Raw genomic sequence first — 22,493 nt, forward strand, 5'->3', positions numbered from 1 at the left:
TGAAGTTGCCATATTTCTTAAGCCCTAGGCTCTGGAAAGCCACACTATTACTTTGTCCACATTCTATTGGTCAAAGCAAGTTACAAGGCCAGCTCTGATTCAAGTGGAGAGGAATTAGTTCTTCTCCCCATCCATGGGCAACTACTAGTCTATTTTCTGTCTTATAGATCTTTGGTGACCATTTTAACAGGAAATCCACCACAGACAGCGAGACAATTTAATGAAAAAGATTCATGTGAGAAGTGATAGTGGTGTGCGCTCAAACATTGGCAAAGTGTCCTCATGAGAAAATGAAATAATGGCAGTTGAAATCTCTTTGCAAAGTGTTACATAAATATATTAATTTCATAATCCACACTGTCCTCAGCCAGGAACTGCTGTCTCCAGCAGCTTTCTGTTAAGCCAGGCTTTCTTTCAACAGGCCTCCGTTCTGTGTCTGTCCAATCCCCCTGGCCTCTGTTGAGTTCATCAAAGCTTCTGCTGACTCCAGAAGAATCTAGAGAATGATCACTGCAGTGAAAAGTCTCAAATCATCCCCCAGGGCCCCTAATAACAAAACATCTGCTTGTCATTGTCTCCTACCCCTTTTGGTTTTAGAGAGAAAACAGTGTTAAGTGATGATAATGGTAAACAACTTAAAAACCAGGTCTCCTGGCTTCCAGGAAAAGAGCTTTAATTTGAAGGCAGCTAATTATCCATTCATTATAATTTACAAATAGTAGTTGTCTTGCCTCCTGTCACTGGTCTGTGAACAACAGTCAGAAAGATGAAAAAAAGTCAGAGTTAACACATTTTAGAAATCAGAGGGCAGAGAACCCCCAAATTGAAGAAAACTCTTACAGAACATGTAATTCAAACCTCTCATTGTATGGATAAGGAAACTGAGGCCCAAAGAGGGAATGGGGTCTTTTTAGAGTCACCCAGCAGTCGGGGGATGGCAGAATGGGCACTGGAACCAAAGCTTCCATGCTGGCTCTAGCCTAAAGCCCCACCCAGGGAGATGAAAGGGTGGTTCTGTCTGCCTCCATGCAGCCTGGAGACTCTGCACTCAGACCACCCATCAAAGTGGCAGTTGGCATGTTCAGGTCTCTCTATAATCATCAGGGTGGGACAATAAAGCCACAGAACCAGGAGGTAGAAACAATTCCTCAAGGGCTGGGACATGGTTTAAATTCAGAGGGGGTTGGGTCAGCAAACATTTTGCTTCACATCAAGATTTTAACATTTTTTATTTGGTAGCATCTTGAACTTTTTTTTTTTTTTTGAGACAGGGTCTTGCTCTGCTGCCCAGGCTAAAGTGCAGTGTCAGTGATCACAGCTCACTGAAGCCTTGACCTCCTGGCTCAAGCGATCCTCCTGCTTCAGGCTCCTGAATGGCTGGAATTACAGGCACAAGCCACTGTGCCCAGCTATTTAAAAAATTTTTTTTCTTAGACATGAGGTCTTGCTCTGTTGCCCAAGCTGGTTTCAAACTCCTGGACTCAAGCGATCCTCACAGCTCAGCCTCCCAAAGTGTTAGGATTACAGGTGCGAGCCACCATGCCCAGCCACATCTTGTACTTTCCATGTAGGATCTGAAAGGGAGGAATTTCAAGATGTCTCTGGGCTACCCTGGTGATGGGAAATATTGACACTTAGTGGTTTTGGCCATTAAACCTGGGGTTTCAATCCAGTGGAATATCACCAGCTCTTTAGCTTTCCTTGAGAGAGTTTGAAAATAAGTTACTGGAAGATTTGCCTTGACCATCATGAAAAGAGGGGAACCCTACTTTCTCTTCTTGCTGGGTATCTACTCTCCGGGCTTGCACAGTCCCCAGAGATTTCAGTATGCAGCTGCTCTGACCTAATTCCTTGAGTACAATGGCACCTTCACACCTCAGGGCACTAGCCCATGCTGCTTCCTCGGCCTGAAATAACCCCCTGCTCTCCTTGTCAAGGTAAAGCCTCCTCTTCATCTCATTTTTTCCCAGGTTATAGTCACTTTCCTGATATACACATTCCTAGTTAGCTCCCTTCACTTCCCTTGTGTGTCACTGGTCACAGCTTATCTTCTTGTATTTATTGTGTTGTCAATCAGTGATTGACTCCTTCATTAGGCTATGTGTTCTGACAAATTAGAGACCTCATCTGTTTTGTTCACCAACCTTATCCCCAGTGCTTAGCTTGGTACCTGGCATCTTACAGTGTGCATTAAATATTTGCTGGCTGAATGATTGAATCAAAGTGCTAGGATAATCTAGACCAACTCTTCCAATTCCGAGTAAAAAACCATAGTCCAGAGATGGGCAATGACTTGCCCAGGGTCACGAAGAAGGCATCTAATAGCTCCTTGCTGATTACTGACTTCCTTAAAATACCTTGGCCCTGAGACAGGGCCATTTTGAGGAGAGGCAAGACTGAGAGACTGAGTTGTTTTCCATGCTGTCTTAGTCCGTTTGTGCTGTTAAAACAGAACACTTGAGGCTGAGATATTTACAAAGAACATAAATTTATTTCTAATGGTTCAGGAGGCTGGGAAGTCCAAGATTAAAGCACTAGTAGGTTTGGTTGTCTGGTGAGGCCTTGCTCTCTGCTTCTAAGATGGCGCCATGTTGCTGTATCCTTCAGAGAGAAGGAACATTGCATCCTTGCATGGCAGAAGGAAGAAGGGCAAGAGGGTTGAACTCCCTCCATCAAATTCTTTTATGAGGCTGGGCCCGGTGGCTCACGCCTGTAATCCCAGCACTTTTGAAGGCCAAGGTGGGTGGATAACCTGAGGTTAGGAGTTCAAGACCAGCCTGGCCAAAATGGTGAAACCCCATCTCTACTAAAAATACAGAAAATTAGCTGGGTGTAGTGGCAGGTGCCTGTAATCCCAGCTCCTTGGGAGGCTGTAGCAGGATAATTGCTTGAACTTGGCAGATGGAGATTGCAGTGAGCCAAGATTGTGACAACGCACTCCAGCCTGTGCAACAAGAGCAAAAAAAAAAATTCTTTCATGAGGGCACCTAATCCTGTTCATTAGGGCAGTGCCCTCATGACTCAATCACCTCGTAAAGGCTCCACCTTTTAATACTGTCACATTGGCAACACCCGAATTTTGAAGGGGACACATTCAAACCATAGCACACGTTCTGAACAACTGTAGTTCCTCTTCTTAACAGAAGGCTCCCCATGAGGCACGAATTCTAAACCCAGGTCCATGAAGGGGCTCCCAAGATCTGTGTCCCCCTTGAATTATACACAGTTGTGTTTGGGGAATATTTTTCAGTAGAGAGACTGAGAGGCTTCATCTGATTCTCAAAGAAACATCCTCAAAAGGCTAAGAGCAACTCACACCAGCACCCTGCTGAACCTCTTCTTCCCTTCTAGCTAGAAAAGCCATCTTAAGGCCCAAGAATCTCTGGTGACAGAAACATGGCTCAGTGTGAGGCTGTGAGGCAGGCAGTGGTCAGGGCAATGGTCAGTGGCTAATACATGGAATCAGAGAGAAATATATTTTCAGCTTCAGTTGGTTAGGGATGTCAGGGAAAGCTTCCAGGAGTAGGTGCCAATCAAGCTGGGCTGTAATGGACTGTGAAGGTTCAAGAGGCTGAAAGTGATGTGGGGAGGGAAACACAGTCCAGAATTCCCTTCAGGCAGCCCCAATGTCTTCACCAATGCCCATTCCCAAAAGGGGAGCTTGTTTAAATTGTCCAGTATTGGTGTCATTTTCATCCAGAGATCATCTTGGATGTAGAGTTTCTTTTTCCCTTTCTCTTTATTTTATTTTTTATTTTTTTGAGTTGGGTTCCCACCCTCACTCAAGCTGGAGTGTAGTGGTGTGCCCATGGCTCACTGCAGCCTTGAACTCCTGGCCTCATGTGATCTTCTTGCCTCAGCCTGCCAAGTAGCTAAGACTACAGGCATCGACTAATTTTTTTTTTTTTTTTTTAGAGATGAGATCTTACTATGTTGCCCAGGCTGGTCTCAAACTCCTGGGCTCAAGTGATCCTCCTGCCTTGGCCTCTCAAAGTGCTGGAATTACATTATAGGTGTGAGTTGCTGCACCCAGCCCCGTCTCCCTTTATGTTTTATTATTTTATTTTCTTTTAATTTTTATTTTATATATATATATATATTTTTTTTTTTTTTTTTGACAGAGTCTGACTCTGTCACCCAGGCTGGGGTGCAATGGCATGATCTCGGCTCACTGCAACCTCTGCCTCCTGGGTTCAAGTGATTCTCCTGCCTCAGCCTCCTGAGTAGCTGAGATTACAGGCATGAGTCACTGCACCCGGCTATTTGGCTATTTATTTGTTTTTAATGGAGATGAAACTTTGCCAAGTTGCCAAGGCTGGTCTCTAATTCCTGAGGTCAAGCAACCTGCCCACATGGGCCTCCAAAAGTGCTGGGATTACAGGAGTGAGCTACTGCGGCTGGCCCATTATTTCATTTTTTTGAGACAGATTCTTGCTGTGTTACCCAGGCTAGACTGCAGTGGCACAATCACAGCTAACTGCAGTCTCAGCCTTCCAGGCTGAAGTGATCCTTGATGCTCAGCCTCCCAAACAGCTGGGACTACAGGAGTGTGCCACCACACCTGGCTAATTTTGTATTTTTATTTTTATTATTATTTTTTGAGACGGAGTCTCACTCTGTCACCCAGGCTGGAGTGCAATGGCACAATCTCGGCTCACCGCAACCTCCACCTCCTGGGTTCAACCTGCCTCAGCCTCCCAAGTAGCTGGGATTACAGGCATGCACCACCACACATGGCTAATTTTTACATTTTTTAGTAGAGATGGAGTTTTGCCATCTTGGCCAGGCTGGTCTTGAACTCCTGACCTTAGGTGATCCACCTGCCTCAGCCTCCCAAAGTGCTGGAATTACAGGCATGAACCACAGCACCCAGTCCCCTCTCCCTTTAGAAGAAAACATAGACTGATTTTGTGATGCCAACCACTGCCATTGGCCCTTTGTCCTCGCTGCTGAATTATTCATCCTGCACAATGAATTATTAATTTCCATTTTTGGAGCGCAAATGCCAGGCAAATAGGTAGAAATGGAAATGGAACTGGGACCCTGGGCATGGAGCCACAGACATCCCTAGGTCCTCCAAAGCACAGGCCACCAGGGCCAATAAATTATACAGGAATCCACAAGGGGCTCACCCTGAAATGCACTTGACAGAGGGTGAAGTTGGTACAAGATTATGGTGGCCCTGAAGTGGCTGGGCTCCATTACCCCTGGGCTCTCAGACCTCTCGCTTTCCTGAGCCTTAGCTGTAGCCACCCTTTGGCTGACTCTGGCATAGGGATGTATTGCATATTTAGAGTGGGCTCAAGCAGCATTCTGTGGAGTGACTTGGGTTTGAATCTGAGCCTACCATCCAAGTGACCCTGGATTAATCAAGCAGGGTTTCTCAATGTCAGCTCTATTGACATTTTGGCCTGGATAATTCCTTGTTATGGGAGACTGTTCCACGCATTATAGGATATTGAGTACCATTTCTGGCTTCTACTCACTAGGTGCCAGTACCACAGCTCCCTCCTTCCCCTTCCCCACCCCCAAGTTACAACAACCAAAAATGTCTGTAGACATTATCAAGTGTCCCTGGTCTCCTGGGTTGGGGGGAGGGGCACAAAATTTCTTCTGCTTGAGAACTACTGGGTAAGTGCCATCAATTTTTAAAATATTTTTTTTTCTCATCTACTGAAGGGGGATCTGAATGGTAGTCACCAGTATGAGATGACAATCAAATGAGATCATGGATGTAAAGCCTCAGCTTATTCGGAGTGTCTCTACCCTGGGACTTTTCTTCTATTTATTTATTTTTTGAGACAGAGTCTCCAACTGTTACCCAGGCTGGAGTGCAGTGGCACGATCTTGGCTCACTTCAGCCTCCACCTCCTGGATTCAAGCAATTCTCCTACCCCAGCCTCCCAAGTAGCTGGGATTACAGGCATGCGCCACCATGCCGGGCTAATTTTTGTATTCTTAGTAGAGACGGGGTTTCACCATGTTGGCCAGGCTGGTCTCCAACTCCTACCTCAGGTGATCCACCTGCCTCGGCCTCCCAAAGTGCTGGGATTACAGGCATGAGCCACCGCATCCAGCCTGGGACCTTTCTATTACATGAACTAATGGTTCTCTTTTAGGTTTAAGTTCAGGCTTGGTTAGGTTTGCATTCAGCTTGCAGGTAGCAAAATATCCACCATAAATGGACTTAAACAGTGAAGGGGAACGACTGATTCACATAACTGGATATCCAGAAGTAAGTTGAGCTTCGAGTTTGGCTGATGCAACAACTCACCCGTGTCCTCAGGCACTGGTTTTGTCTTTGTGCTCTGCCATATATAGTGAGGTGTTCTACTGAGACTGGTTCACCTTGGGGTCTTAAGATGCCCTCCAGCAGCAGCTGGCACCATGGGTTTCCTTCTTCCCTTGAGCACAGAAAGAACACACGTGTTCCAGCATTCCAAGGCAGTCTTGAGAGTCAGGCTGGCTGGGCCACTTTGGTCACATGCTCACTCCAAAATTAGTGTCTTCATTCAGTGGAATGGATGTACTTAAACTGGTTAGTTTAAGCCTCTCAGGTCCTACCCATGGGATGGAATCGCATTCCCAAAATACATGGCTGTGTGAGTACTCAAATGAAGATCTAAGCACCTACGATCTAGGGACTGGTCCTGAACTCATCATTGTAGCTGGCAGGGAGGAACAGGCTGTGCTGATCGGCTGGACCTAGGACTTAAGCAACCCTTGGAGTTGGTGTCTTGGGAACAAGGAGAGGTTAGCCTCACCCAATCACAGGAACTGGAAGTGAGAGATGGTTTCCCAATCCCAAAATAGAGATGCTGCTCCCAGAAATGGAGGGAGGGATGCTGAACACATGTCCATTTTGTGTTGCTATAACAGAATACTGAGACTGACTTTTTTTGTTTGTTTGTTTTTTGTATTGTTTTTTGAGGTAGACTCTCGCTCTGTCACCAGGCTGGAGTGCAGTGGCGCAGTCGCAGCTCACTGCAACCTCCGCCTCCCGGGTTCAAATGATTCTTCTGCCTCAGCCTCCCAAGTAGCTGGGACTACAAGTGAGCACCACAGCGCCCAGCTAATTTTTGTATTTTTAGTAGAGACAAGGTTTCACCATGTTGGCCAGGATGGTCTCGATTTCTTGACCTCATGATCTGCCCGCCTCGGTCTCCCAAAGTGCTGGGATTACAGGCGTGATCCACTGCACCAAGAAAATTTTTTTTCTTTTTTTTTTTTTAAGACTGAGTCGCTCTGTTGCCCAGGCTGGAGTGGAGTCGTGCGATCTTGGCTCACTGCAACCTCTGCCTCACGGGTTCAAGTGATTCTCCTGCCTCAGCCTCCTGAGTAGCCGGGACTACAGGCATGTGCCACCACACTCGGCTAATTTTTGTATTTTTAGTAGAGACAGGGTTTCGCCATGTTGGCCAGGCTGGTCTTGAACTCCTGACCTCAGGTGATCTGCCTGCCTCAGCCTCCCAAAGTGCTGGGATTATAGGCGTGAGCCATCCTGCCCGGACTCAGACTCTACTTTTAGGGGAATCTAGGATAAGTCAAAGATTTTACCTGGTCTGAGATTTAGATTTGTCTATACACTTTTTAGACATGTGAGAAATAAGTATGTTTTGTGTTTTTAAATTGGCCTCCTGCCTGCTGATCAGGGGCTGTGCTCAGAGGACGCTGCACGAAGGGACTGAAAGTCAAGCTTCTGGATTTCCAGTGAGGTCCAGACCTTTCCTGGCAGGAGGCAGCAGCCCGCCAGCTGCTGTGCCTGGGGTGGGCAGGAGGGTGGCAGAAGCATCCCAACATGAACCGTTGCCCAGAGAAGCTGTCAGGGGCTGACTGCAGGACTTGAGAACTTTATCAACATGTCACCAGCCAGAGAGAGAAGGCGGCTATGCCTCTAGCTGAGCTCCTGTGGTTCTGACCAATGTATCAGGCTACTACTGGTGTGTTCTCAACGCCACTTGGTCATCGAGTGTTTCATTGGGGTGGCTTGCCAGTGACAAGGCACAAAGCAGCTTTTGCAGAGATAGTAAGAGGAAGCTGGAGAATGGGATGTCTCCTTGTCTCTAGTGGCCTTGCTGCTTCCCTACTGACTATAGACAGACATGTCATAATACGCTCTGCTCCCCTGGGCTCTGTGCCCTCTACCAATGCCCACTGATAATCCCTGACACTGTTTGGATGACTGCCTCATTTTCTCAACCCTCTGGCCCCTGCCCAGCCACCTACTGTGTCCTCCTCCTAATAGGGCTCTTGGCCACTTCCCCGGGCTGAAAGCTTGCTCCTTGTGGATTGCCAATGAGACCCGCAGGCCCAATACTTTTTGCCTTTGACAATCCTTTAGCTCCGTAACAGAAAATCAGCAGTGCCAGCAGGGCATGAAAACAGCCCAGTTTATACATATTTGTCAATATCTCAGTTTATGGTTAGGCATATCTGGGCAATTTGGAACAAAATAGAATGGTTACTGATGAGCCCCAGATTGATATTTTGCAATGGTTCTCCATGGCAGTTCAAGGAACTGTGTGAGGCACTTAAACCTCTTCAACTGTATCTTATCTTGTCCCGTAAACACCCACCGTTGAGTCAACTGTGACTCCATGACCATCTCACCCCTCTAGCTCCCATGCCTGTATCCCAGCTAGTCCCACTGCAGGAGATGTTCTTCCCACTCCTGTTCCCCTTGTACCTGGTATACTTAGAATCATCTTTCAGGTCTCAGCTGAGTGCCCTGTCCTCTAGGAAGCCCTTCTGACTTTCTCAAACTGAGTAAGGTTCCTCCTGTAAGTTCCCAAGTTGCCTAAAATAAACCTTAGCACATTGCCTTGTACTCGTCTATTGATGTGTTTGTCCCTTGCAGTGGGTGATAAATTCCTAGACATTCAAGTACTATGTCTAGTTCACCAATCATGTCCTCAGGGCCAAGGCTTGTGTCTGGCACAGAGGAGGTGCTCAGTATTTGTTGAATAAATATTAGCTGGCTTCAAAGTGTCTAATAATTTGAATTGAGGGTATATTGGGAGTTAATGAAATCTCAGGTTTTATATTATATATAAAAGTGAAAGCCATGTCTATAATTCCAGCTGCTTGGTAGACCAAGATGGGAGGACATCTTGAGGCCAGGAGTTTGAGGCTGCAGTGTACTATGATCACACATGTGAACAGCAATTGCACTCCAGCCTGGGCAACATAGTGAGACCCCATCTCTAAAAAAATAAAAAATGGAAAAATAATTAGTTCATGTGTTACGGTATGTTAATATGGTATGTTAATATTATTATGTTAATACATCAAATATATACTTACATACGCAAATATTTTAGACTCACATAACCACAAATTTAAAAATACTGTATTATTAAAAATGGAAAGAAAATAAATATGCAACAATCTAACAATATAAGCATTGTTTATTTTCCTCCAGCCATATATTTTCCCAAGTGGCAGCATATGTTCTTTCTACTCTCTTACTTTTTTTTTTTTGAGACAGTCTCGCTCTGTTGCCCAAGCTGGAGTGCAGTGGCGCGATCTCAGCTCACTGCAACCTCTGCCTCCTGGGTTCAAGTGATTCTCCTGCCTCAGCCTCCCGAGTAGCTGGGACTACAGGCGCGCGCCACCATGCCCAGCTAATTTTTTTATTTTTAGTAGAGACGGGGTTTCACCATGTTGGCTAGGATGGTCTCAATCTCTTGACCTCATGATCCGCCCACCTCAGCTTCCCAAAGTGTTGGGATTACACGCATGAGCCAACGTGCCCGGCCTAAAAAATATTTTAATTAGCTAGACAAAGTGGCACATGCCTGTAGTCCCAGCTACCCAGGAGGCTGAGGCAGGAGGATCACTTGAACCCAGAAGTTTGAGGTTGCAATGAGCTATGATTGAGTCATTGCACTCCAGCCTGGGCGATAGAGCGATAAAAAATATATATATGCATATATATACATATACACACACACAGACACAGATATATATATATATATATATATCAAAAATAAAAGAGAATATACTGTACGGTTCCATTTATATAAAGTTCAAAATAAGACAAACTAATCTACAGCAATAAAAGAACAGTGGGCCAGGTGAGGTGGCTCATGCCTATAATCCCAGCACTTTGGGAGGCCGAGGCAGGCAGATAGCTTGAGTCTGAGAGTTCGAGGCCAGCCTAGGCGACATGGTGAGACCCCCCCCCCCGTCTCTATAAAAAGTACAAAAAAATTAGCTGGGCATGGTGGCACATGCCTGTAGTCCCAGTTACTTGGGAGGCTGAGGTGGGAGGTTCACTTAAACCCAGGAGGTCAAGGCTGCAGTGAGCTGTGATCACACCACTGCACTTCAGTCTGGGTGACAGAGTGAGACCCTGTCTCAAAAAAAAAAAAGTGGTCATGTGGGAAGGCAGTTATCGATTATAGGGAACACGAGGGAGTTGGTAACATTGGGGGCTGATAACATTCTATATCTTGATAGAGATGTTGGTTACATGAGCGTTTACATATATAAAACTATGTCAGGCTGTACACTTAAGATTTGTGTACTTTATGTGTAAAATAAAATTGTAAACATATATTATGCTTCCTAAACTAGTGTAATCTGAGTAAGTCTGTAGTCTTGTTAATTGCCAATTAATTTCCTGACTTTGGTAATGCACTATAGTTACGTAAGATGTTACCATTGGGGGAAGTTGGATGATAGGTACACAGAACTTCTCTGTACTATTTTGCAACTTCTCGTGAGTCTACAGTTTTTTCAAAATATGAAGTTAAAAAAATCTTATCCTTCCTATTCTTCATTTAAAAATCAGACAGTTTAAACATACTATTCTTTCCATCATAAAATCCTTCTTGCCTTCAGCCAAATTTATGGATCTAATTCATTTATTTTCTTTTCTAAGTGATTTCAGGCTCACCTTTCCCTCCCTCCCTTCCTCCCTCTTTTCCTTCCTTCCTTCCTTCCTTCCTTCCTTCCTTCCTTCCTTCCTTCCTCCCTCCCACCCTCCCTTCCTCCCATCCAGCCTTTCCTTCTTTCATCCATTCATTCTATTTGCCTGTCATCCATCCATCTATTATTAAATCCTTCCTTCTTTCCCCTCCCTTTCTTCCTTCCTTCTTTCCTTTTCTCCCTCCGTCCTTTCCTTCAGTATCATTGAATCTGGTCTGTTTCTCCTTTCTGCCCCCTCTAGATCACCCCACCTCAGTGAATACCTGCTCTGAGAGGGCATCTCCACTTTTCTACCCATAGACTCTTACTGCCCCATGCCTTGGTGAATCTAAGAGCTAGGAAGTCTAGAAGTCTTAATTTCACCATCCTCCCTGCTCTAAACCCTGCTGACCTATGGGCAGGCCTCTAATTTCATTTCCTTTCCTTCCTTTCTTCCTTCTTTTTTTTTTGAGACAGAGTCTCACTCTGTCCCCCAGGCTGGAGTGCAGTGGCACGATCTCTGCTCACTGCAGGCTCTGCCTCCCAGGTTCTAGCGATTCTCCTGCCTCAGCCTCCCGAGTAGCTGGGATTACAGGCGCCCACCACTATGCCCAGCTAATTTTTGTATTTTTAGTAGAGACGGAGTTTCACCATGTTAGCCAGGCTGGTCTTTAACTCCTGACCTCAGGTGATCCACCCACCTCGGCTTCCCAAAGTGCTGGGATTACAGACGTGAGCCACTGCGCATGGCATAATTTCTAAGTCTGGGTTTACCTGTTTGAAAAATGGGTTGAATAATAGATGCCTCCTTCACAAGGGTGTTGAACTTTAATTACTGTTTGCAGTGTTGCTTAAGGGAGGAGATGAAAGGCATTTTTAAAGTTCATGTAACTGGCATTAGTAGTAAAGCTGAGGAATTTGTTTGTGAGTTTTGTAAGGTTGTTATAACTGGGAAAAGGGTGAAAAAAAGGTTGGTTTTATGCGGAAAAACCTTACCCAAAAAATAGCCACAGATTCTGGTTAGTACAAATAGCAAGAACACGTTGTACCTCAAAGTACTTTGCAAATTTCACATTCTTCCATGCCCCTGGAAAGATAGAACCCACAATTCCAAAGCTGAAAATAAGGAGTTTACCTGGGGTAAGGCAGGAAATTCAAGAGCTGAGTTTTGGCTGAGACCATTCTGAGTTCTCTTCACAATTTACAAGAAAAATGCAGTTAAAGCACAGAGTTCTTTATTTTTACCATAAATACTTTTTCTTTTTGCATTCTGATCACATTTCTATCAATATTACAGTTAACAAAAACTTTTAGAAATCTGCCATTTTGAGAGAGCACTTTATAAAGGAGAGGTTAGGATAAAATAAAAGGCCAAAACTCAGCTCAAGCCTTCAAAGTATTTACCATCAAACCAGAAGATAAATAGGAGTGAGTGCCCTATATTTAGAATTTACTTCACAGTGCCCTGTTATTAATAATAACTGCCCCCTTTGGAGTGTCCAAAGCCCTTTAAAATACATTACTTCATTTGATCCACCAACAGGGCTGGAATTACAAGCTCTGGTCTAAAGATGAGAGACTTAAGCTCCCACAGAAGTGACTTTTCTAAGGCTACAAAGCCGCCAAGTGATGGCACTGGGACTTAAACTTAGTCTTGGTAATTGGAATGGTCTAGAGAAATCTAGTGGAATGGTGTAGTGTTCTTTCTACCGTACTGCTATCCTAGTAGAACTCAAAGGAGAGCCCTGGTGTTTTGTCCTAGGTTCAAAGCTAGTCTGTGCCAAAGATCAATGCTATGTGGCATCTAATCAGAGAGGAGGTATAGTGTAGAGGGTAAGGGTGTGGGCTTGGACTCAGAGACTCTGGTTTTTTTCCTGGCTTTTAATGGCTATAAAGATTGGAGCATATGACTTGGCTTTGCTGAGCTTGTTTCCTCATCTGTTAAGTGGGTATATAATAACAATGCTTCCAACTTTACTAGGTTCTATTAAAAGAGATAATCTATGAAGAGCACTTAGCACTGTGCCTGGCAGACATAGGCTTTGCCAAAAGCTATGAGGTGATCTTGACGAATGGCCAGTGCACCTTAATCCCTGAAATGAACCATCTTGGGCCAAAAACTCAAAAGAATTAAAACCTAAACCAAACCAAACCAAAACAAAACCTTTTTATTTTATTTTTTATTTTATTATTTTTTTTGAGACAGAGTCTCACTCTGTCACCCAGGCTGGAGTGGAGTGGAGCCATCTCGGCTCACTGCAACCTCTGCCTCCTGGGTTCAAGCGATTCTCCTGCCTCAGCCTCCCGCATAGCTAGGACTACAGGCGTGTGCCACCATGCCCAGCTAATTTTTTGAATTTTTAATAGAGACAGGGTTTCATCGTGTTAGCCAGGATAGCCTCGATCTCCTGACCTCGTGATCTGCCCACCTCGGCTTCCCAAAGTGCTGGGATTACAGGCGTGAGCCACCGTGCCCGGCCTATTTTATTTTATTTTATTTATTATTGCTATTATTATTTTGAGACAGAGTCTCACTCTGTAGCCCAGGCTGGAGTGCTCACTGCAACCTCTGCTTCCCGGGTTCAAGCGATTCTTGTGCCTAGTCACCCGAGTAGCTGGGATTACAAGTGTGCACCATCACACCAGCTAATTTGTTTGTATTTTTAGTAGAGATGGGGTTTCGCCATGTTGGTCAGGCTGGCCTCAAACTCCTGGCCTCAAGTGATCTACCCGCCTCGGCCTACCAAAGTGTTGGGATTACAGCCGTGAGCCACCGTGCCCAGCCACAACCCTTTTATTTTGAGATAATTGTAGATCTGTGTGCAGTTGTAAGAAAGCACATGGAGAGATCCCCTAGGTCCCTATGTCTTTTGCCCATTTTCCCCTAATGGTAACATCTTCTATAACTATAGTACAATATCACAATCAGGAAATTGACATTGATACAATCCATCGACCTTTATTTGGATTTCCCTAGTTTTATATTCATTCGTGTGTGTGTGTGTGTGTGTTTGTGTATGTGTGTGTTTGCATGTATGCCTAGTTCTGTAGTATAATTTTATCATGGGTAAATTTGTTTGACTACCATCCACAGTTTCATCACAAGGATACTTTGTGTAACCCTTTTATAGCCATAGCCTTCTCCCTTCCTCCCTGCCTTGCTAACTCCTGGCAACCAATAATCTATTCTCCATCTCTATAATTTTGTCATTTCAAGAATGTTATATAAATAGAATTACACAATATGTAGCCTTTCTTTTTTTTTTTTTAATTTTATAAGTAGAGATGGGGTCTCACTTTGTTGCCCAGGCTCATTTTGAACTCTTGGGCTCCAGTGATCCTCCCACCTCAGCCTCTCAAAGTGCTGACATTATAGACTTCAGCCTATAAACCAAAAGGCCATGCTCAGCCTTTTTTTTTTTTCTTGAGACAGTGTTTCACTCTGTCAACCAGGCTGAAGTGCAGTCGTGTGATCACGGCTCACTGCAGCCTCGACCTCCCTAGGCTCAGGTGATCCTCTCATCTCAGCTTTCTAAGTAGCTGGCACTAGAGGTGTACACCACCAATACTTTTTGAAGTTTTTTGTAGAGACAGGGTTTCACTATGTTGCCCAGGCTGGTCTCAAACTCCTGGGCTCAAGTGATCTGCCCACCTTGGCCTCCCAAAGTGCTGGGACTACAGGCATGAGCCACCTGGCCCTGCCCTATGTAGCCCTTTGAGATCGACTTTTTTTTTTTTTCATTCAACATAATTTCCTTGAGATCCAACAAAGTTGTTGCAGGTATCAATAGCACCTTCCTTTTTATTGCTGAGTAGTAGTCCATGATACGATGTACCACAGTTTGTTTTACATTCACCCATTGAAGCTCATTTGGTTGGTTTCCAATTTGGGACTATTATGAATAAAGCTGCTATGGATAATCATGTACAGATTTTTTTTTTTTTTTTTTTAGACTGAGTCTCACTCTGTCGCCCAGGCTAGAGTACAGTGGTGCAATCTCGGCTCATGGCAACCTCCGCCTCCCAGGTTCAAGTGATTTTCCTGCCTCAGCCTTCCAAGTAGCTGGGATTAGAGGTGCCCGCCACCATGCCCGGCTAACTTTTGTATTTTTAGTAGAGATGGGGTTTCACCATGTTGGTCAGGCTGGTCTTGAACTCCTGACCTCAGGTGACCCACCTGCCTTGGCTTCCCAAAGTGCTGGGATTACAGGCGTCATGTACAGATTTTTGCGTGAACGTTAAGTTTGTCATTTCTCCGGAATAAATGCCCAAGAGTACAACTGCTGGGTATTGGTAAGCATATGTTTAATTTTTTAAGAAACTGTCATATTTTTTCCACACTGTTTTTGCCATTTCGCATTCCCACCAGCCATGTATGAGTGACCCAATTTCTCTGCATCCTCACCAGCATTTGGTGTTATCATTGTTTTTATTATTTTATTTTATTTTTGAGATAGGGTCTTGCTCCACCCAGGCTGGAGTACAGTGGCACAATCATAGCTCACTGCAGCCTTGAGCTTTTGGACTCAAGTGGTCTTCTTGCCTCAGCCTCTAGAGTAGCTGGGATCACAGGCATGCCCCACCATGTCCAGCTATTTTGTTATTGTTGTTGTTGTTAAAGACGGGCACTTGCCATGTTGTCCAGGCTGATCTCAAATTTCTGGGTTCAAGTGATCCTCCCACCTTGGACTCCCAAAATTCTGCGATTACAGGCGTGAACCACCTGGTCTATTTTTTATTTTAGCCATTCTGCCAGATGTGTAGTTATATCTCATTGTAGTTTTAATTTGCATTTCTCTAATTACTAATCTGAGCATCTTTTCATGTGTTCATTTTCCATCTGCATATTCTCTCATTGAAATGCCTGTTCATATCTTTTGCCCACTTTCTAGCTGGATTGTTGGATCTTTACTGTTGGGTTTGTCATTGTTTTAAAGATGGGGTCTTGTTTTATTGCCCAGGCTGAACTTGAATTCCTGAGCTCAAGCGACCCTCTCACCTCAGCCTCCTGAGTAGCTAGGACTATGGGTGTGCACCACTGCACCTGGCTTACCGTTGAGTTTTGATAGTTCTCTGTCAGATATGTAGCTTACAAATATTTTCTCCCAGTCTGTAGCATGTCTTTTTTTTTTTTTTTTTTGAGACGGAGTCTTGCTCTGTCGCCTAGGCTGGAGTGCAGTGGCGTGATCTCAGCTCACTGTAAGCTCTGCCTCCCGGGTTTACGCCGTTCTCCTGCCTCAGCCTCCCGAGTAGCTGGGATTACAAGCATACACCACCACACCTGGCTAATTTTTCTATTTTTTTTTTTTTTAGTAGAGACGGGGTTTCACCATATTGGTCAGGCTGTTCTGGAACTCCTGACCACGTGATCCGCCCGCCTTGGCCTCCCGAAGTGCTGGGATTACAGGCGTGAGTCACCTCACCCGGCCTGTAGCTTGTCTTTTCATCTTCTTCACAAGGTCTTTCACAAAGCATCAGTTTTAAATTTTGATGTGGTACAATTTATTTATATTTCCTTTTATGGCTTGTGCTTTTGGTGTCAAGTCTAAAAACTTTTTGCCTAGTCCTAGATCCCAAAGATTCTCTCCTATGTATTTTTCTTAAAAGGTTTATAGTTTTATGTTTTACATTTAAGTCTGATCCATTTTGAGTTAATTTTTGTATATTATCCAGGTTCTTTTTTTTCCATGGATGTCCAATTGCCCTGGCATCATTTGTTTAAAACGTGATTCTCCCTCTGTTGAATTGCTTTTGCACCTTTGTCAAAAATCAACTGGACATGTTTATGTGAGCCTATTTCTGAGTCAAGAACTCAAAGGAATTTTGACTCAAATATTGAACTCAGGTGAATAAAACATAAGAAATCAATCCACAGAGAGACTGAATGAAGACTAACATGTGAAACATTTATCAAACAATCTAATGCTCTATGTAATAAAGTATGAAATTATAAGAAATTGCCTGTGAGTACCCTGATCATTAAAACATAGGCTCAGGGAAGTGGTTCCAATCAGCAGAGTGCACTGAAATAGATACTGACTTTGGGGCCAGGAGACCTGCAACTGGACTGTGATTCCATCGTTTATCACCTGAGCGACACTAGGCGGGGGTAGGTAAGTTAATGAACCTCATGGAGCCTCACCTCCATCACTCACTGGAGATCACATTACTTGCCTTGCAGGATTAATGTGTGGACCAGTGAGATGGGAGCCTACAGAATGGCAGACACTAAGCTTGGTCCACATTAGCTACAGCAGGGGCAGATATGAAAAATTGTTTGGAGTTTTTATCTCATATTTTCTATCGGTCCCCTCCCAATTACTAAAAGTGAATATCCACTGTAAGTAAAAAGTGCATGTGTGGCCAGGCAGTGTGGCTCACGCCTGTAATCCCAGCACTTTGGGAGGCAGAGGCGGGTGGATCACTTGATGTTAGGAGTTTGAGACCAGCCTGGCCAACATGGTGAAACCCCGTCTCTACAAAAAATACAAAAATTAACTGGGCGTGGCAGCGGGTGGCTGTAATCCCAGCTACTCGGGAGGCTGAGGCAGGAGAATCGCTTGAACCCAAGAGGCAAAGGTTGCAGTGAGCCGAGATGGCACCACTGCATCCCAGCCTGGGCGACAGAGGAAGACTCAGTCTCAAAAAAATAAAATAAAATAAAATAAAATAAAATAAAATAAAATAAAATAAGTGCATGTGCTATGCAAATGTGCCCTGCAAATGCACTAGTTTCCTAGTCCCTTTTTCCGACCAGACTACTGCTCTTAAACCCTCGTCTTGTCTTGTTTTATGGAAATTGCAGAGAAGGCAGGGCATGGTAGCTCAGGCCTGTAATCCCAGTACTTTGGGAGATTGATACAGGAGGATCACTTGAGTCCAGGAGTTTGAGAGCAGCCTGGGCAACATAGCAAGAACCTATCTATAAAGACTGAAAAAAATTACCCAGTTTTGGTGGCACACCTGTAGTCCCAGCTACTTAGGAGGCCAAGGTGGGAGAATCACTTGAGCCCAGAAAGTTGAGGCTGCAGTGAGTCATGTTCATGCACTCCAGCCTGGGTGACAGAGTGAGACACTGTCTCTTTAAAAAGGAAGAAAGAAAGAAATTGTAAAGATGCTACAAGTCTACACCATGGGTTGGGCATCTCTTCTGAGCATCAGAGCCATTGAGTGGTGCCTTCCTCTTGGCCACTGAGTGATTCTGCAAATGAGAGTCTTCTTTTCTTTCTCTGGACATCAGCTTTTCCCTAGAAAGGAGAAATTTGGTGCCCACCCCCTAAGGTGGCTTAGAAGGATCAAAATGTACAAAATGCAGAATACCTGGTAGATTTCCTCACACTTTATGTGTATGAAACACTGTTAAGCATGGCTTGGCAATCTACAGCTCGGGCCAAAATCCTGCCCCAACTTTTCCCTCCATCCTGTCTTCATGGCCTGACAGCCAAGAATGGTTTTTATATTTTGAGGCATTGTAGAGGTTATTATCAAAAAGATGAAAGATAAAGTGTTGGCAAGGATGTGGAGAAAGGGTACCTTTGTACACAGTGGGTGTTATTGTAAATTAGTACAGCCCTTATGGAAAACATTACGGAGGTTCCTCAAAAAACTAAAAATAGAGCTACCATATGATCCAGCAATCTCACTGCTGGGTACATATCCAAAGGAATTGAAGTCAGTATGCTGAAGAGATGTTGGCATTCTCATGTTCATTGCAGCACTAATCACAATAGCCAAGATATGGAAGTAATGGAAGTGTCCATCAACGGATGAATGTATTTTTTCAAATGTGGTATATAGACACAATGGAATATTATTGAGCCTTAAAAACACATGAAATTCTGTCATTTGCTGTTGCATGGATGAACCTAGAGGATATTATGTGAAGTGAAATAAGCCAGGCACAGTGACAAACACTTCTATGTGGAATCTGAAAGTCAAATGCATAGAAGTAGAGGGTAGAGTGGTAGTTCTCAGAGGCTGGTGGGGGTGGGGAGGTGAGCAGGAACGGGGAGATGTTGGTAAAGGGGGTGCGAAGTTATAGTTAGAGGAATAAGTTCTGGTGTCTTATTGCACAGCAAGCTGACTATAGTTAATAATAATGTATTTGTCTATTTTGAAATAGCTAGAAGAGAGGATTTTAAATTTTCTCACCACAAAGAAATGATACATATTTGAGGAGATGAATATGCTAATTCCCCTGATTTGATCATTCTACAATGTGCGAAACAGCACATTGTATCCCATAAGTATGCATAATTATCTGGCAATTAAAAATAAATTTGAAAAAAGAAAAAAGAGTTCAAGGAAGGAAGAAAGGAAGGGAGAAAATGTCACAGGGATGTATGTGGCTTGTAAAACATTAAATATTTATTATCTGGTTCTATTTATTTTTTTTTAATTGAGACGGAGTCTTAATCTGTCACCCAGGCTGGAGTGCAGTGGTGCGATTTCAGCTCACTGCAACCTCAGCCTCCCAAGTAGCTGAGATTACAGGCACCCACCACCAGGCCCAGCTAATTTTTGTATTTTTAGTAGAGACAGGATTTTGCAACGTTGGCCAAGCTGGTCTCAAACTCCTGACCTCAAGTGATCTACCCGCCTTGGCCTCCCAAAGTGCTGGGATTACAAGTGTGAGCCACCGTGCCCAGCCTATTATCTGGTTCTTTTTTTTTTTTTTTTTTTTTGAGATGGAGCCTCCCTCTGTTACTCAGGCTGGAGTACAATGGTGCAATCTCGGCTCACTGCAACCTCTATCTCGGGGGTTCAAGTGATTCTGGTGCCTCAGCCTCCCAAGTAGCTGAGATTAGAGGTGTGCACCACCTTGTCTGGCTAAGTTTTATATTTTTAGTAGAGACGGGGTTTCACCATGTTGGCCAGGCTGGTCTTGAACTCCTGACTTCAGGTGATCTGCCCTCCTCAGCCTCCCAAAGTGCTGGGATTACAGGCGTGAGCCACCGTGCCCAGCCTATCTGGTTCTTTACAGAAAAAGTTTGCTGTCACCTGTTGTAGAGGATAAAAATGAAGCTCAAAAAGGGGAAAATATTACTGTCTTGAGGTCACCCAACAAGGAAATCATTCATCTAAAACAAACAGATTGGGTTCCCTTTATATACAAGGATATAAATACTTACAAGATCATAGAACAGTCAGTGCAGTGTTTCTCAAAGTGAGTGCCACGGACCCCAGATCCCAGAATTGCCCAGTAATGTGTTCTCAGCTCAAATGAGTTCTGGAAACTCTGGAAACTCCATAAGCTCTTCTTAGATGATTATTATGTACATCAGTATATCAAGACTCTGAGAAGTTCTGCTGCAAAGAACAAAACTGTTCGGTTACCTTGTTGAACTCAGCATGTCCCCAGTTATTTTCTAGCTGGGAATCTTTTTGGGGGGGTTTATTTTGATGATAGCAATGTAATACCTTTCCTCAGAAATATTTGAGAAATTCTGAAGACATAGGTCAATCACTTAGGTTTGAAAGCCAGCCCATCCACTTCTTTGCATAGGACCCTGTGCAAGTTGCCCAGTCTCTCTTTGAGCCTTGTTGGTGGGAAGTGGAGACTCATTTCCAGTGACATTTCTGATCCCCTGGTTCCTGCCTTTAGAGCTACATTTCCCCATAGGGGTGTTCACTGGCAACCTCCCACACCACTGGGCTCAGAGTAGAGAATGAGCTTTATTTTTTCTCTCTGATTGTACATAATTCTATAATTTACTGGAAAGACTGAGGCCTCCACATCACACTTGGGGCCCTTTTATGCAGCATATGCCCTGATAAGGGAGGACACAGTGGGTCAGATTCTAGAAGACTCGACCTTAAAAAGTCACGAACGTGGGAACAAGGGAGACAGATGGAATATGTACAATAAAAGGATTTGTCAGGCCCAGCATGGTGGCTCATGCCTGTAATCCCAGCACTTTGGGAGGCTGATGCAGGTGGATCACTTGAGGTCAGGAGTTTGAGACCAGCCTGGCTAACATGGTGAAACCCCATCTCTACTGAAAATACAAACATTAGCCGGTGTGGTGGCTTGTGCCTGTAATCCCAGGTACCTGGAAGGCTGAGGCACAAGAATCGCTTGAACCCAGGAAGTGGAGATTGCAGTGAGCTGAGATCGTGCCATTGCACTCCAGCCTGGGTGACAGAGCAAGACTCCGTCTCAAAAAAAAAAAAAAAAAAAAGGATTTTTCAACATCCAGAGACTTGTTGGGACAGGGTTGATTATTTCCTAGAGGTGCTGAAAAAGGAATTTGTAATATTAAAAGAATGTAACCATTATGGAATCCAGCCTGCACTCTGTGGTTAACAACACAACATTAGATCATAGAATTTCAGCAAAGATTCTCTCCTTAATATGGTGAGACTGCCTCACAGAAAGATGCCCCAATAAACCCATACCTGTTGGGGGAAGAGACCAGCTCTCTTTTGCCTCTGCGTATTTGCAGGTTCTGAGTCAACTTTTTCTTTGATTTTTGCCCACTTAGCTCCTCCCCTTCCTTCGAGTCTCTGTATCAATGTCACCGGGACCTTCACAAGTCTGCTGCACAACTGCTGCCATAAATCCTATATCTTCTCCATTACAGTACTTACCTGGGCTTCTGTTGACTTTGTCTTACCAACTAGACTGTAAGTCTCAGGAGGCCAGGGACTGGTTTTGTCTTGTTCACGGTTGCATGGGCAGAGCTTGTCCTGGTGCTCAATAAACATTTACAACAAAAAGATTGACTAGGCCAGGCATGGTGGCTCAGGCCTGTAATCCTAGCACTTTGGGAGGCTGAGGCGGGCGGATTGCCTGGGCTCAGGAGTCCAAGACTGGCCTGGACAACACAGTGAAACCCTGTCTCTACTAAAATACAAAACATTAGCCAGGCATGGCGGCGTGTGCCTGAAGTCACAGCTCCTCGGGAGGCTGAGACAGAAATATTGCTTGAAGCTGGGAGGAGGAGGTTGCAGTGAGCCGAGGTCACACCACTGCACTCCAGCCTGGGTGACAGAGTGAGACTCCATCTCCAAAAAAAAAAAAAAAAAAAGATTGACTAAGAGTGCATTTGCATCTCTTTGGACTCCTTGGTTCTCAGACACATTGGGGAAACTGAGGCAGCTTGGCCAACTCTGTAGAGATGCGGCAGGGCTGGGAATGTAAGATCCTCTGACACCAGGTGTAAGACTCTTTCATAGCCCTCAATCACTTCTTAAATTCCTCCCCAGCGGAGCTTCCGTGACCTTATTCTATTCTTTCTTGTCATCTTTGCAGAGATGAAGACTGTTTCAGAGAATTACTTTATAACAAATGAGATCCAGAATAGAAGAAAATTTATCTAACTCTCAGGGGCAGGAGAAATGTGAGCCTTTGGACCTTGAATTTAAATGAGCCAGAAAATCCCTGCTAATTCTCTTCCCCTGCTGAGTCCCGTCTGCTTCACATTCAGCAGAGGAGAAAGCCAGCCTGTGTCACCCATGATTTATGCCCTGCCGTTTGCTCTCTTTCTCTGGAACATTAAACACCCTGAGCAGAGGAGGAAGAGGTACTCTCAGGAGGTCTGGTTGCCAGACGGGTGTCTGGGGGTGGGGAGCTCTCTGCT

This window comes from Gorilla gorilla, chromosome 23, assembly GCF_029281585.2.
Source record: "Gorilla gorilla gorilla isolate KB3781 chromosome 23, NHGRI_mGorGor1-v2.1_pri, whole genome shotgun sequence".
In the NCBI taxonomy this organism is placed as follows: Eukaryota; Metazoa; Chordata; class Mammalia; order Primates; family Hominidae; genus Gorilla; species Gorilla gorilla.